Source organism: Bos mutus, chromosome 4 (genome assembly GCF_027580195.1).
Source record: "Bos mutus isolate GX-2022 chromosome 4, NWIPB_WYAK_1.1, whole genome shotgun sequence".
Classification (NCBI taxonomy): Eukaryota; Metazoa; Chordata; class Mammalia; order Artiodactyla; family Bovidae; genus Bos; species Bos mutus.
The window spans coordinates 31218840-31233457 of NC_091620.1; the positions used below are offsets into that span (position 1 = coordinate 31218840).

The 14618-nt window shown below is 39.6% G+C and overlaps 1 protein-coding gene across 1 annotated transcript in view; it reads right to left on the reverse strand.

Moving 5' to 3' along the window:
* ASB15 (ankyrin repeat and SOCS box containing 15) overlaps positions 1–14186 on the reverse strand; it is a 60132-nt gene extending 45946 nt beyond the window's left edge. Inside the window, exons 1-2 of the mRNA XM_070369299.1 lie at positions 13895–14186; positions 4432–4526 (exon numbers count right to left, since the gene is read on the reverse strand). The gene's annotated coding sequence lies outside the window, so the exon portion shown is untranslated. The remainder of the gene's footprint in view (positions 1–4431; positions 4527–13894) is intronic.
* Between the last annotated feature and the right edge of the window lie 432 nt (positions 14187–14618).

The following is a 14618-nucleotide window of genomic DNA, read 5'->3' on the forward strand; positions in this document are numbered from 1 at the left end:
AAAGAGTTAGGAAATTAATGGAGCCTTTTTTCACAACAACTGATAGCCTTCCTTCAGCTTTCCACTATCTAGTGAGACTCTTTCCTTGAAGCGCTGTTTAAGTATACACTTTGAGACATAACACCTAAGGAGTTGAAGGAAGCCTGTGGGTCACAGATACCAAGTCGCTATTGACTGAATAAAGGCCATTTTCTAAACGGAGGTCAGTTTCAACAAAGCAAGCGGAAGCGGAAACTGCGCGGAAGACAGCGCCACCTAGTGGGAGGAGAGTCACACAAGAAGGCTACTCAGGGATTTGCTTTCAAATTCTGTATTCTGGCTCAGATGGTAAAGAATCTGCCTGCAATGCAGGAGATGTGGGTTCGAGTGCTGGGTTGTGAAGATCCCCTGGAGAAGGAAATGGCAACCCACTCCAGTATTCTTGCCTGGGAAATCCCATGGACAGAGGAGCCTGACGGGCTACAGTCTATGGGGTCATAAAAAGCCGGTCACATCTTAGTGACTAAATAACAACAAATCCTCACAACATTCCTGCAATGTAGGAGGAAGGAAGACTTTTAAGGAGGAAACAAGACTTAGGGGGCTAAGTAAATTGCCCAGGTTTGCATGGCTACTGGGGGCAGAGCTACAGTTTTAACACAGTCAGGCTGGCCCACGTGCTGGAGGGCTCCCAGGAGTGTGACTGAGGGTGTGTGTGAGTGTGTGCACCCAAGCTCTCATGTAGAATCACTGCCCTCTCCATTCCCATACTGGAGCAAGAGATGTCATTCAGTGACTGCACTAGAGTAGCCCCTGCTCAAGTGGCCCAAAGCAGAGGCAAGCTCAGAGTTATCCCTGTTCCCAGCAAGTTCGATCCCAGCAAGTTCAATTGTACTGTAATTGCTTTGTTCAATAATTCAAGCAACTCAACAAAATAGCCAAACCAAATTCTTACCAAGCACTGCAGTGGAGACCCGAGGGTTGCCATGCCCCTCAAGTCTTCCCCGGCTCCCCTAGCTCAACTTGCTTGCTCTCTGATCAGGCTCTGTACATTCTTCCCTCTGGGTCCTACTCACTCTGTGACCTGTCTCAAAGGCCCTCAGTGCCACTCCCGATTTCTGCCTGCAGAGCAGAGGTTCTGCTCTTTTAAGACCCAGCCTAAATCTTCGCTCTTCATTTCTATGAAGTTCTGTCAGAGCCCATCTGTTTTTCTCTTTTATCTTCTGATGATATATTTTTTGTTTGCCTTGAATTGTAATCATTTATGTACATTTCTTACATCAGCTGTTATTTGGAAACTCTGAGGACAGAGAATATAACACATGGGATTTGAACAAAACGGGTGTTCAATAAATCTGAATTGAATTGAAGGCCTGGGGACCTAAACAACAGCCAGGGAAACCTGCAGCTTCACCATATGCTTAAGGTTCTCACTTAAACTAAATGTCTAACTACGAAATTTGTCGGGAAAGACAGCTGGGAGTCTCAAGGCAAATCCACAATGCATTGCTAAACATAATAGATTTGTTTTTAATAAAGACCTTGTAAATAATTTAATTAGTGTGATTTGCCATAATTAACTCAGCTTCCAAGAGCTGAATGAGTTATAGATTTGCAAAGCCCTTGGTATCAGGGAAGTTACAAACCAGTTCTGAATTGATTTTAAACTTCTATTTTGACTACAATTACCTTTTTGGCCCTCAGGCTAAAGCCAGGTAGGGTTAAATAGAAGAAAACAAATAGAAAAGCCATTCAGAGTATTTTTGAACATATTTATGGAGGATTTATTTTGCATAAAAATGAATTGGTAATAAAAAAGAATTCAGAGAACATAACTATTATAACCTCTTCAGTGAGTACATAGCAATGTAGAAATTTAACAGTAGATATTCATTTAAAAAATAAACTTAAGATCCTTATTCTTCAATCCTAGCTAAGAAGATATTTTTCATCTAAGATTTTTCCTAATTAAGCTTTGAAATTATCAAAGAAAACATGCTGTTACTATGGAATCAATGTACTCAAATATAATTGGTAAAATAAACATGACCTACATTTTTATATATTGTATAACATCTATTATTAACACTGTTACTTCTTAATTTTTATATATAAAATACATCATATATAAATTGTGTTACCATAGATTTACACTAAGGAAAATAAAAATTGTATTTTTCAGAAAGGAAATAAGAGGAATTAGAATTTATAAAGTTTCCAGATGACAGTGATTCAGTTGTCCACAAGAAGGAGGGAAGATCATAGGATAGAAAATTCTAACCAGGCAAACAAATTTGACTGAGAAAGGAAAGGGTGAGGCACTGCAAGAAATTCCTGGGCTTCACAGTGATCTCTTTAACGAGCTCAGATATTAAAAGGGCCTGTATAGAAGATGACAAAGGCCCCTATAATATGGATAAATATAAAGACTGGTGCTAATAATGTTAAAAGCTAAAGCCTCAAATTAACTGAGATGGCATGAATGAAGGAATGATTGAACAAGTACTAAAACTACAGAATTTTTTTTAACAGTTTAACAGTTTATTAAAGAGAAAGAAGTAGAAGCAGGAAAGAATAGTATGTTCACAGTTTTGTTGTTGTTTAGTTGCTAAGTGGTGTCCGACTCTTTGCAACCCCATGGACTGTAGCCTGGCAGGCTCCTCTGTCCATGGGATTTCCCAGGCAATACTGGAGTGGGTTGCCATTTCCTTCTCCAGGGGATCTTCACAACCCAGCACTCGAACCCACATCTCCTGCATTGACAGGCGGATTCTTTACCACTGAACCTATGTTCACAAATTAGGTAAATGGCAAATATTAAAATGACAGGTATCCAGGCTGAGGCAAGTTATTTCCTGTAGACTGAAGAACAGTTAGTTCTGATCAAAGAACTACTTTTAGTAAAGTCTGAACAAGACAAGAGAATGAAAAAGGCATTAGGAAGCTTTGGAAGGGAAAGTGCCATGATTTTTTTAAACTGATGCAAAAATATAAGCAGATAGTTTGTGAGCAGTTAGGTCTAGATTATCCAGGATGGATTGTGAATAACTTTTATCATTTGAACTTTATTTTACTATTCATATATCCATTTCTTCATTCAATATTTTAATAGCAGTTTCTATGTGCAAATTATATGTGCTTGGCATATGTATAACTGAATCACTGCTGAACATCAGAAATTCCTGACACATATAATGAACCAGCATAAATTCAGATGAGATTTGATAATAACCTATAGGGGAAAAAAAGAAGTGGCTAAAGGATTAAATCTGCCAAACAATAAATGACAGGGGTAAACATTACATACGGATTAGCAGCAATGGAGGTCAGGGCAGGATGCCCCCAAATATGCCACTTGGACATGCTGATTATTTTGAATTAAAGTCACTCAAGAAACAGCTGGTGTGAGGAGGACCTTCTGACTCTCTTTTGCTCCCTTGAAAGTAGGAAATAAATCTCCCCTGTGAAAGGAAACTTCTCTGAACCAGAAGGCAAAGAGACATCCTGATCTCCAGAGATACAAAGGAAGTTCAGGGCCAAGAAGGCTGTATACACAAAATGAGTTACTTCTTTACCAATTTACTACCTCAAATCCAAACTTCTTCCTCTTTTCAATTCTTCACAAATTTATTGTTTCTTTGTCCAAAAGGTATAAAAGCTGCCTGCTTTGGTCACTTATTTGAGTCTATATTTGTATGAACTCCTGTACATACAAAATTATTTCTTTCCCCTGTTAATCTGCCTCCTGTCCATTTAATTATTAGACCAGCCAAAATAACCAAGAGGAGTAAGGAAAAATTTCCCATCCTTGATGGCAGAGAATATTGACAAAATATATTTACTGTAGAAAAAGAAATTTAGGAATTAGGATGACAGAATGGAGTGTTGATATTATATGCTCTGACAACACAGATATGAGACAATTATTTGGGACATAAATTTGGGACAGAAAGGAAGAGAAGGTAAGTAGCAGAAATTGCTTCCTCTGGTGTAGCTGGGAGTAAAATAATAAAAAGTAAATCTGACATACCAAATGTCAAAGTATAAAAATATTTAACATGTGAAGGTGAACACTGAGAAAAGTAATTTTTTTTCCCCTAAAATTGAATAGGAGAGGAAATGCAGAGCAGAGGAGACAAAAAGGAAACCTCATAATTTTATCAATTTTTCCTAGTAGAAAACTGACAGTAAAATTGTCTAGGAAATTGTCTAGGAAAATTGGAAACCAAGAGAGATACATAATAATATTATAAATACAACCATGAAACAAAAACTAAAGTCTTCCTAAATATCTGAAGAACAACATAAAAAATAGAAACAGATTCATAGGAAAAGATAATTTTAAAAACTACAAAAACCAGAACAAACATATCTGTTATTCATTAAATGAAAATGAGCTTACCATTGATTAAGGAAAAGAATCAGTTTGACATATTTATGGTGGGTTCTTACCTTTCTCTCCATATTTTTTTTAACGTGTCTTAAATAGAGTGCAAGGGAGCAGGAAGCAAATAGAGTCGGATCTAAATCCAACCAAGTCTTCAAGACTGAAACAGAAAAATAAAGTAAAAGTAAACGAAAATAGGGGCTTCCCTGGTGGCTCAAACGATTAAGAATCTGCCTACAATGCAGGAAATCCAGGTTCAATTCCTGGGTCAGAAGGATCCCCAGGAGAAGGGAACGGCCACCCACTCCAGTATTCTTGCCTGGAGAATTCCATGGTCAGGGGAGCCAGGGTAGGCTACAGTCTATGGGGTTGCAAAGAGTCAGACACGACTGAGTGACTAATACTTTCAAAGTAAACTAAAAGAGTCCTATGGAGGAAAAGGAGACTGTAAGAATTTAAACATGTTATATTTAGCCTGTTCCTGGATAAGAAATGAATTCACTCTTCAAGAAAAAATATTGAAGAGGTACAAGGTACAAGGTCTTCTGATCAAAACACATTAGGTGAAGGAATCAGCTGTCTAGCTGTTTGAATGAACTGCTTGAGTAAATAGAGATTACTAAAAAATAAATAAAAATTAAATAGTGCAGCCTCAGGCCAAAGATGTGTTTGTGAAGAATAGAGAACAGCTTATGCCCACGCTCCGGAACACTTCTTCAGAGCCTGGATGCATATTTTCCTTCAGCGATCTTTAAGTCTGAAATACTAAAAGTAAAAACAAAATATGGATGGTAAAACAATGGTTCTCAAATCCAAGTTTCTTCCATCACTTATAATTGCTGAGGACTCCCTCAAAGCTTCAGCAATCTATTCATTGATTTAGGTATATTTGCTAGGCACACCTACTCTCTGACTAGCTCTCTAGAAAAATGTAATGGGAAACTGCAGGTAGTAAAAATCATGCTTTCTGCTCTCAAAATTAGGAAAGAGAAAACAGAAATCAAGCTATTTTTAAGCTGCGTGGTACTAACGTAAGAGTACAAGGAAATCAAGGAAGTGAGAAATTAGCAAGTTAAATAAAGTTAGTGGTGTGCTGGTAATTTTTGTTTGTTTTATTGATGTATAATTGACAAAACTGTATATATTTAAAATGTACAGTGTGATGATTTGATGAACGTATATACTGTAAAATGACTGCCATAAGCTAGTTAACATACCCATTACTGATCACTCATACAACTACCTTTTTATTTTTTGCGTGAGAAGAGCCTATAGAAATGATAAAATGCATGAAAAGATGTTCAACATCAATAAACCATTAGGGAAATGCAAATTATAGCCACAATGAGATATAATTACACATCTATCAGAATGACAAAAAAAAAACTACAAAACCAAAAAACAGTAACAACACCAAATACTGGCAAAAATGTAGAAAACTGGATCATTCATGCATGGTTGGGAGAAATGTAGAATAATATAGCCACTCTGGAAAATAGTTTGATAGCTTCTTAAAAACTTAAATATAGAGCTATCATTCAACCCAGCATATGCACTTCTGAACATTTATACAGAACCATGAAAACTTATGCTGACTCAAATATCTGAACACAAATGTCCATAGCAGCTTTGTTTGTAATGGCCCAAAACTGGAAACAAGCTGGATATCCTTTGATAGGCAAATGGTTAAACAAACACTGTATATCCATAGTGTGGAATACTGCTGCTGCTGCTGCTAAGTCGCTTCAGTCGTGTCCGACTCTGTGCGACCCCATAGATGGCAGCCCACCAGGCTCCCCCATCCCTGGGATTCTCCAGGCAAGAACCCTGGAGTAGGTTGCCATTTCCTTCTCCAACAATGAAAGTGAAAAGTGAAAGTGAAGTTGCTCAGTCATGTCTGACTCTTAGCGACCCCATGGACTGCAGCCCACCAGACTCCTCTGTCCATGGGATTTTCCAGGCAAGAGTACTGGAGTGGGGTGCATACTACTCAGCAATAAAAAGGAAAGGATTGTTGATACAGTAACACTCTGGATGAAACTTTAGAGGAATATTCTGAGTGAAAAAAGTGAATTCCAAATGGTTACATATTGTATGATTTCATTTACAGAACTTTCTCCAAATGAAAGAAGGATTAATGGTTGCCAGGAGCTAAAGGGCGAGGCGGAGGCGGGGTGGGGCGTGGGGAGATGGGTGTTGGTGAATGAGAGAGAATTAGGAGTAGTTACTAAAAAGACAACCTGAGAGATCCTTACAATAATGGAAGCTCCATATCTTAACTGTATAGATATCAACAGCTTGTATAAATGTTAACATCCCTTCCACAATTAAAAAAAAAAACAATACTGAATAACATTCAAAATTATTCAGTTTCTCTGTATAGGAGCAATGAACTGATCCGTAATAATCTGACTTTCACAAACCACAGCACATAGTCACCTGCTGTGCTATTGGAGGAGCTCAAATATTTCCATTTTAATGAGAAATTTAAAAGAGTTTTTATTACTTGAAAATATAAATTGAAACAAATATCATCATAACATATATTGACTGGAATGCCCTGGAACACAGTCTGGAACAGCTAGGGATTCTACAACTACTTCCTAGGAAATGAAGCCCGAGACCAACCATCATGAGCTTTATAGATGGAGATACTTGTCTGGATCCAGAGAAGTGAAAGGACCTCCCTAAGTCATAGAGCTGGGCTTCCCTGGTGGCCTGGTGGTAAATAATCTGCCTGCAACGTGGGAGACTTGGGTTTGATCTCTGGGTCAGGAAGATCCCCTGGAGAAGGGCATGGGAACCCACTCCGGTATTCTTGCCTGGAGAATCCCATGGACGGAGGAGTCTGGTGGGCTGCAGTCCATGGGGTCGCAGAGTCAGACACAAATGAAGTGACTGAGCATGCAACGCACACAAGTCATAGAGCTGGTAAACAGTGCAGCCAATATTCCTGCTTAGAGTTCCTTTCAGTTCATAATTATTTTGAGTAAATGGGTAGGGTATATGATTCAGAAGGAATATATAAATTTCAGTGGGAATGGGGAATAGACAGGGCTGAAGAAGTAAGATATATAGCTTTCTTGATTCTTCCAAATTAAGATAGGGAGAGAGAAATTGCTTGGTAACTCTATTGTATTATGTCCCTTGCAGAATTAATAGCTGGTTAACTGAAGGACTCTCGGGTCAATCTGCTAAGACCATAATTTGTCAAGGTGTATTAGTTCAAGCCTACAGGTAAAGATGAGCAGGCATGCCTACTGCAGTAAATGAGTACATGGAAACCCAGTTTCTTAATATATTCAGCTTTCCTTTCCCATGCCTAGAATATCCTCCAAATAAAGGTCAGTCAAGAAGGCATCACGTGACTCTAGACATGTGTTCTGTGCCAGCAGCAGTCCTGACAGGTCTCTGTGGAAGGGGAACAGTCTGGAGGTTGAGGATGGAGATCATGCAAATAATTATTTTCATTCCCTTTCGAAAATAACCACATTTGGTAATTCTATTTATGAATCAATTTATGTGTTTACCATATGTCTAGCCACTAGAACGAATCTCCTTGATGACTGAGACCTGACCATCTGGTACACTGACAGACCCTAGGACCCATGGTAGCTTCTGATACAAAGTAAGCAATCAATATACATTTGTTTGTTCCAAATAGGAAAAGGAGTACGTCAAGGCTGTATATTGTCACCCTGCTTATTTAACTTATATGCAGAGTACATCATGAGAAACATTGGTCTGGAAGAAGCACAAGCTGGAATCAAGATTTCTGGGAGAAATATCAATAACCTCAGCTATGCAGATGACACCACTCTTATGGAAGAAAGTGAAGAGGAACTAAAAAGCCTCTTGATGAAAGTGAAAACAGAGAGTGAAAAAGTTGGCTTAAAGCTCAACATTCAGAAAACGAAGATCATGGCATCTGGTCCCATCACTTCATGGGAAATAGATGGGGAAACAGTGGAAACAGTGTCAGACTTTATTTTTTGGGGCTCCAAAATCACTGAAGATGGTGACTGCAGCCATGAAATTAAAAGACATTTACTCCTTGGAAGAAAAGTTATGACCAACCTAGCTAGCATATTGAAAAGAAGAGACATTACTTTTGCCCACAAAGGTCCGTCTAGTCAAGGCTATGCTTTTTCCTGTGGTCATATATGGATGTGAGAGTTGGACTGTGAAGAAAGCTAAGCGTCAAAGAATTGATGCTTTTGAACTGTGGTGTTGGGGAAGACTCTTGAGAGTCCCTTGGACTGCAAGGAGATCCAACCAGTCCATTCTGAAGGAGATCAGCCCTGGGATTTCTTTGGAAGGAATGATGCTAAAGCTTAAACTCCAGTACTTTGGCCACCTCATGTGAAGAGTTGACTCATTGGAAAAGACTCTGATGCTGGGAGGGATTGGGGGCAGGAGGAGAAGGGGACGACACAGGATGAAATGGCTGGATGGCATCACTGACTCGATGGACGTGAGTCTCAGTGAACTCCAGGAGTTGGTGATGGACAGGGAGGCCTGGCGTGCTGTGATTCTTGGGGTCACAAAGAGTCGGACACGACTGAGGGACTGAACTGAACTGAACTGAATGAATGATTATTTTATTTTTCTGTTGCTTGTCCATTTTTTAAAAGCAGTCATATGCTTCCTCTCACATTTCTGAAGTTCTTTCTCTGCTTTAGCTAGTGCCGCCCTCCCCCCATTTTATCTTGGTTATTTTATTTCACTTGATTTGTCCTTTTACTTTGGAAGAACTAGTTAAAAAATACAGTGTTGATTATCTTTTCACCATTTTCAACTTTTTTCTTATACCTCATTTTATCTTCCTATTTCTAAATTCTGTTAAGAAATTTATTTTTAAAATAGTTTTATTACCATTTTTAGTATATTATTATCTTTTATATTAATAAATGCTTATTTTAGTCTCATAAAATATTTTTTATCTCCTTAAAAAAATTCCTGTTTTTCATCACTTCTTTACTTTCTTTCCTGGTTTTAAATAAGAAGTGACAGACTTAAGTACACAGATATGCCCCCTCAGACATCTTTATTATTCCTTCCTCCTGTAGGATGGAGATGACTGTGTTTAACCTCTGTTGTTAAGCTTAATTCAAATCTGGGTGGGAGTGCTGTGTTAGTCATTCAGTCATGTCTGATTCTTTGCAACCCCATGGACTGTAGCCTGCCAGGCCCCTCTGTCCTCGGAATTCTCTAGGCAAGAATACTGGAGTGGGTAGCTATTCCCTTCTCCAGGGGATCTTCCCAATGCAGGCACTGAACTTGAGTCTCCTGCACTGCAGGCAGATTCTTCACTGCCTGAGCCACCAGGGAAGCCCAGGTGGGAGTGTTGGATAGTCCCATTCTGACATGTTAGATAACCCAAACATCTGGAAGCCAATAGCCAGTCAGATAAAACTGGGTAATGGCTTTTATTTGACTTACAGTCCAATTTAGAATGAGGTTCTAAAACCCATCATACCAGAAACACCTAATTATCTGGTTACAAACACTTTTTAGAAGTATCCATAGCACAGATAGAGAAGAAGACAAGAAGAAATCCAACTTGTTATGGATGGAAGCATTAGAGGTGGATAGTATCCAAACTATTAGAATTTTAATATGTCAGTCTGTTCTAAGAACTAACTTGAGAAAAATGAACTTTTTTTTTGGTTACAAAGTTAGAAGAGGAAAGAACACTCCCTAAATGGCAATTATTTTCACCCCTGCTCCTGACATGAAAACTAAGGTGTGACCAAGATAGGATTCATCATCTCTAGATTTTGTAGAATGAACTCTTCCTGCTCTGAAAATTGAGGTGTTTTCTTCTTTTTCAGTCATTTGGTCTCATGTCTCTCTCAGGTAAGAGGTCCCTGAGCCATACCTTCTAAGGAAATACTCTAACTGTGCAACTCTGGTAAGATCCAGCCCTTCACACAAGAGTTCTGAGTCATTAAGAAGCAGTGTGCATGCATGCGTGCTAAGTTGCTTCAGTCGTGTCTGACTCTTTGTGACCCCATGGGCTGTAACCCGTCAGGTTCCTCTGTCCATGGGATTCTCCAGGCAAGAATACTGGAGTGGGTTGCCATGCCCTCCTCCAGGGGATCTTCCCTACCCAGGGATCGAACTGTATCTCTTATATCTCCTACATTAGCAGGCAGGTTCTTTACCACTACCGCCACCTGAGAAGTCCAAGAAGCAGTGTAGGAGTTTCTAACTCTTCCAGTTAATTAATTTTAGAGAAATAAGACCTTCGGATATGACTGAGCGACTTCACTTTCACTTTATTGGCTAGGCTACAGGTCCTGCAGAGCAAATTGTGTTACAGATTTTAGCTTTAAGTCACCTGGCCTGCTAACTTTATTTGCCAAATAACTCCCCAACATCTATCTCCAATATTTACCCCTCTGGGAACTCTTACCTGAGAATATAGTGCATTTGATGCTCTTGCTACTCACAATAAGATATTCCCAAATCCCCTTCTGATATAATAGATGCCAAGGTTGATTTCCCTCTGTAGCTAAATCTACTGCCACCAGCCATGGGACACCACTATCAAACCCCTCCAGACATAGCCTGGCACCTCTGCAAAGGGGTTAGTTCTGAAAACCTACACATTTTCCCACCACATAGAACTGATTAGCTGTGCAGTACCTTAGCCAGGATCAGCTAGGTCTGTTTAGCTGTGGTGTCTTTAGCAAAGGTGATACAGCAGAAGCCCAAAGTCAAAGTTACAACCAATGAAAACACATGCATCTTTTATAATCACATGATTCTACATTCTAGAACACACCCTACAATGGTGAAAATTCTTAGAATCTGGAGGGACAGGGAACAAAGACTGTGACCTCATAAACTTCTATTCATCTAAGTTCCAGTCACTCTTTCAGCATTATCTGGTTTGAAAAAGGACATTTCCTCTTAGTCCTAATGCTGTTTCCTGAATCTAATCTAGTATGTCCAGATATATATGTCACCTTTTTAGGAGCAAATGTGTACATCAGGTTTGTTCCAAATCAACAGTTTCTTTATATTTACGTATGTGTGTATATCCATGCACACGTGTCTGTGTATCTTTAAAATGCCATTATTCATGCATATTTGTTACTACATATTTCCTCTGTCCTGAACAGTAACTATGGATGATTTAAATACTCAAAGATATGCAGAACCTATGATTGAGAGCTATTGGTGAATCTGAATTGTGTCCCCTCAAAATTCTGTTGGAAGTCCTAACCCCCACAACATCATAATGGGACCTTATGTGGAAATAGGGTCACTGAAGATGTAATTAGTTAAGCTGAGGTCATGGGAGTGGGCCTCCCCAAAGTTGGAAATTATGATGGAAGTTATGGTAAAGCCTAATTCTTGGGTGCTTCCCTGGTGGCTCAGTGGTAAAGAAACCACCCACAATGCAGGAGATTCGAGTTTGATCCCTGGGTCTGGAAGATCCCCTGGAGAAGGAAATAGCAACCCACTCCAGTATTCTTGCCTGGGAAATCTCATGGACAGAGGAGCCTGGTGAGCTACAGTCCATGGGGATGCAAAAGAGTTGGATACAATTTAGCAATTAAACAACAAAATAACAAATTATTGGGTAATCTGAACTAGAAAGATTATATCCCCATAGCTCATATATCTAGGAGTAGCTATCCTTTAAGAGAAGAGAGGAACATATGATTAAACTAATCTATTACTCAGTTTGTAGGGTTTCTGTAACAAAATACCACAAACTGAATGGCTTAAACAGAATAAAAATTATTTGCTCAGCCATCTGGAGGCTCCTTGGAAGGAAAGTTATGACCAACCTAGACAACATATTAAAAAGCAGAGACATAACTTTGCCAACAAAGGTCCACCTAGTCAAAGCTATGGTTTCTCCAGTAGTCATGTATGAATGTGAGAGTTGGACTATAAAGAAAGCTGAGCATTGAAGAATTGATGCTTTTGAACTATGGTGTTGGAGAAGATTCTTGAGAGTCCCTTGCACTGCAAGGAGATCCAACCAGTCTATCCTAAAGGAAATTAGTCCTGAGTGTTCATTGGAAGGACTGATGTTGAAGCTGAAACTCCAATACTTTGGCCACCTGATGTGAAGAAATGACTCATTGGAAAAGACCTTGATGCTGGGAAAGATTGAAGGTGGGAGGAGAAGGGGAGACAGAGGATTAGATGATTGGATGGCATCACTGACTCAATGGACATAAGTTTGAGTAAACTGCGGGAGTTGGTAATGGACAGGGAGGCCTGGTGTGCTGCAGTCCGTGAGGTCGCAGAGTCGGACATGACTGAGTGACTGAACTGAACTGAACTGGAGGCTGAAGTCCAAGATCAAGGAGTCAGCAGGGTTAGTTTCCTCCAAGGGCTAAGAGACAGAATTCATTCCTGGCCTCTCCCCTAACTTCTAGTGGTTTTCTGGAAATCTTTGGTGTTTCTTGGCTTGTAGAAACATCATCTCAGTCTTTGCTTTCATCTTTGCATGATGTTCTCCCTGTGTGTATCATTTGTGTCCAAATTTCCCCTTTTAATAAAGACACCAGTCATATGGGACCAGGGCCCACTCCCACGACCTCAGCTTAACTAATTTACATCTTCATTGACGCTGTTTCCACCTAAGGTCACATTCTGATGTTGTGGGGGTTAGGACTTCCAACAGAATTTTGAGGGGACACAATTCAGATTCACCAATAGCTCTCAATCATAGGTTTCGAATATCTTCAACTAACTCCTGCAAAATTATTCCCCAAAGTGATTATACTAATTCACTCCCATCGGCAGTGTATGAGTATTCCTGTTGCTCCACATCCTAGTTAACAATTGGTATTGTCAATCCTTAACTTTTGCCCATAAGACAGCAGTAAAATTATTACTTTGCATTTCTTTTCTTAATAGGGAGGTTGATTCCTTTTCATGTTTATTGACTGTTTCTGTTTCCATTTCTGCCAATGGCTTATTTATTTCTCTTGCCTGTATTTCTATTGTATTCACTAAACCTGTATTAACTGGGTGTCCATTAGGTACTATTTCAGGCCCTTGAGATATGGTAGGAAAAAAAATTTCCACCCATACATGGCTTATATTTTAGAAAATGATGATACATAAACACAATATAAGATAACTAGACAGCATATTAGAGGGTGACAAGGGCTACGAAGAAGACTGCAACAGAGAAGAGGGTAAAGAGTGTCTTTGTGATGATTTGCAATTTTAAATCTCAAAGCCACGGCAGGACACATTGGGAAGGTAACTGTGCAAATATTTGAAATATTTGAATGAATGAACCAGGCACCCATCTAGTGGAAGAGTTTCCCAAGAAAGGGGTTAGAAGAGCAGCTATCTGGGAAGCAAGAGGGGAATAGGAGGTTAGGTCTGAGGGGAGAGAGGCAGAGGAGGCAACAGTACCGGACAATGCAGGCAGATGTAAGGACTTTGCTTTCTACACTTTGAGTGAAAAATCACAGAAGAGCAAAAGGATTAGTCTAGCTACTGGGTTGAGAATAATAACAGCAAAACAAAAAATAACACAGTCACCTGTGTATTGCTATGTTCCATGCATTGAGCCAGGCCCTTTACATATTTACAAACTCATTTGATATATCTCAGAAAGAGAGGCAAGAACTGAAGCAGGAAGACTTGTTCTGGTTATTTAATTCTTTTCTTACTGATTGAAGAAAATTCCTTATATATTCTAGGCACCACTTATCTTTTGGTGATTATGCTGCTGCTGCTGCTAAGTCGCTCCAGTCGTGTCCAACTCTGTGCGACCCCATAGACGGCAGCCCACCAGGCTCCCCCGTCCCTGGGATTCTCCAGGCAAGAACGCTGGAGTGGGTTGCCATTTCCTTCTCCAATGCATTAAAGTGAAAAGTGAAAGTGAAGTCAAAAGCTCAGTCGTGTCCGACTCCTAGCAACCCCATGGACTGCTCCATCCATGGGATTTTCCAGGCAAGAGTACTGGAGTGGGGTGCCATTGCCTTCTCCGTTTGGTGATTATATATGGTTGCAAATATCTTCTCCCATTCTGTGGGCTGTTTTATTATTGATGCTTAAGCTACACGTAGTCTCAATTTTTTGTGCTCTTCTCTCATTGACTTTTTAAGCAAATGCCCCTTTTTAACAACAGTAGCCCCACGATTTTTAGTCTACCTGCTACCACTGCACTTGGCACAAACCTCTTTTGGAACTCTTACCCCATTACTTATTAACGCGAGTTTCGGTCATTGTTCTGTGAATTCCGGGATGTGAGATCCTGTCG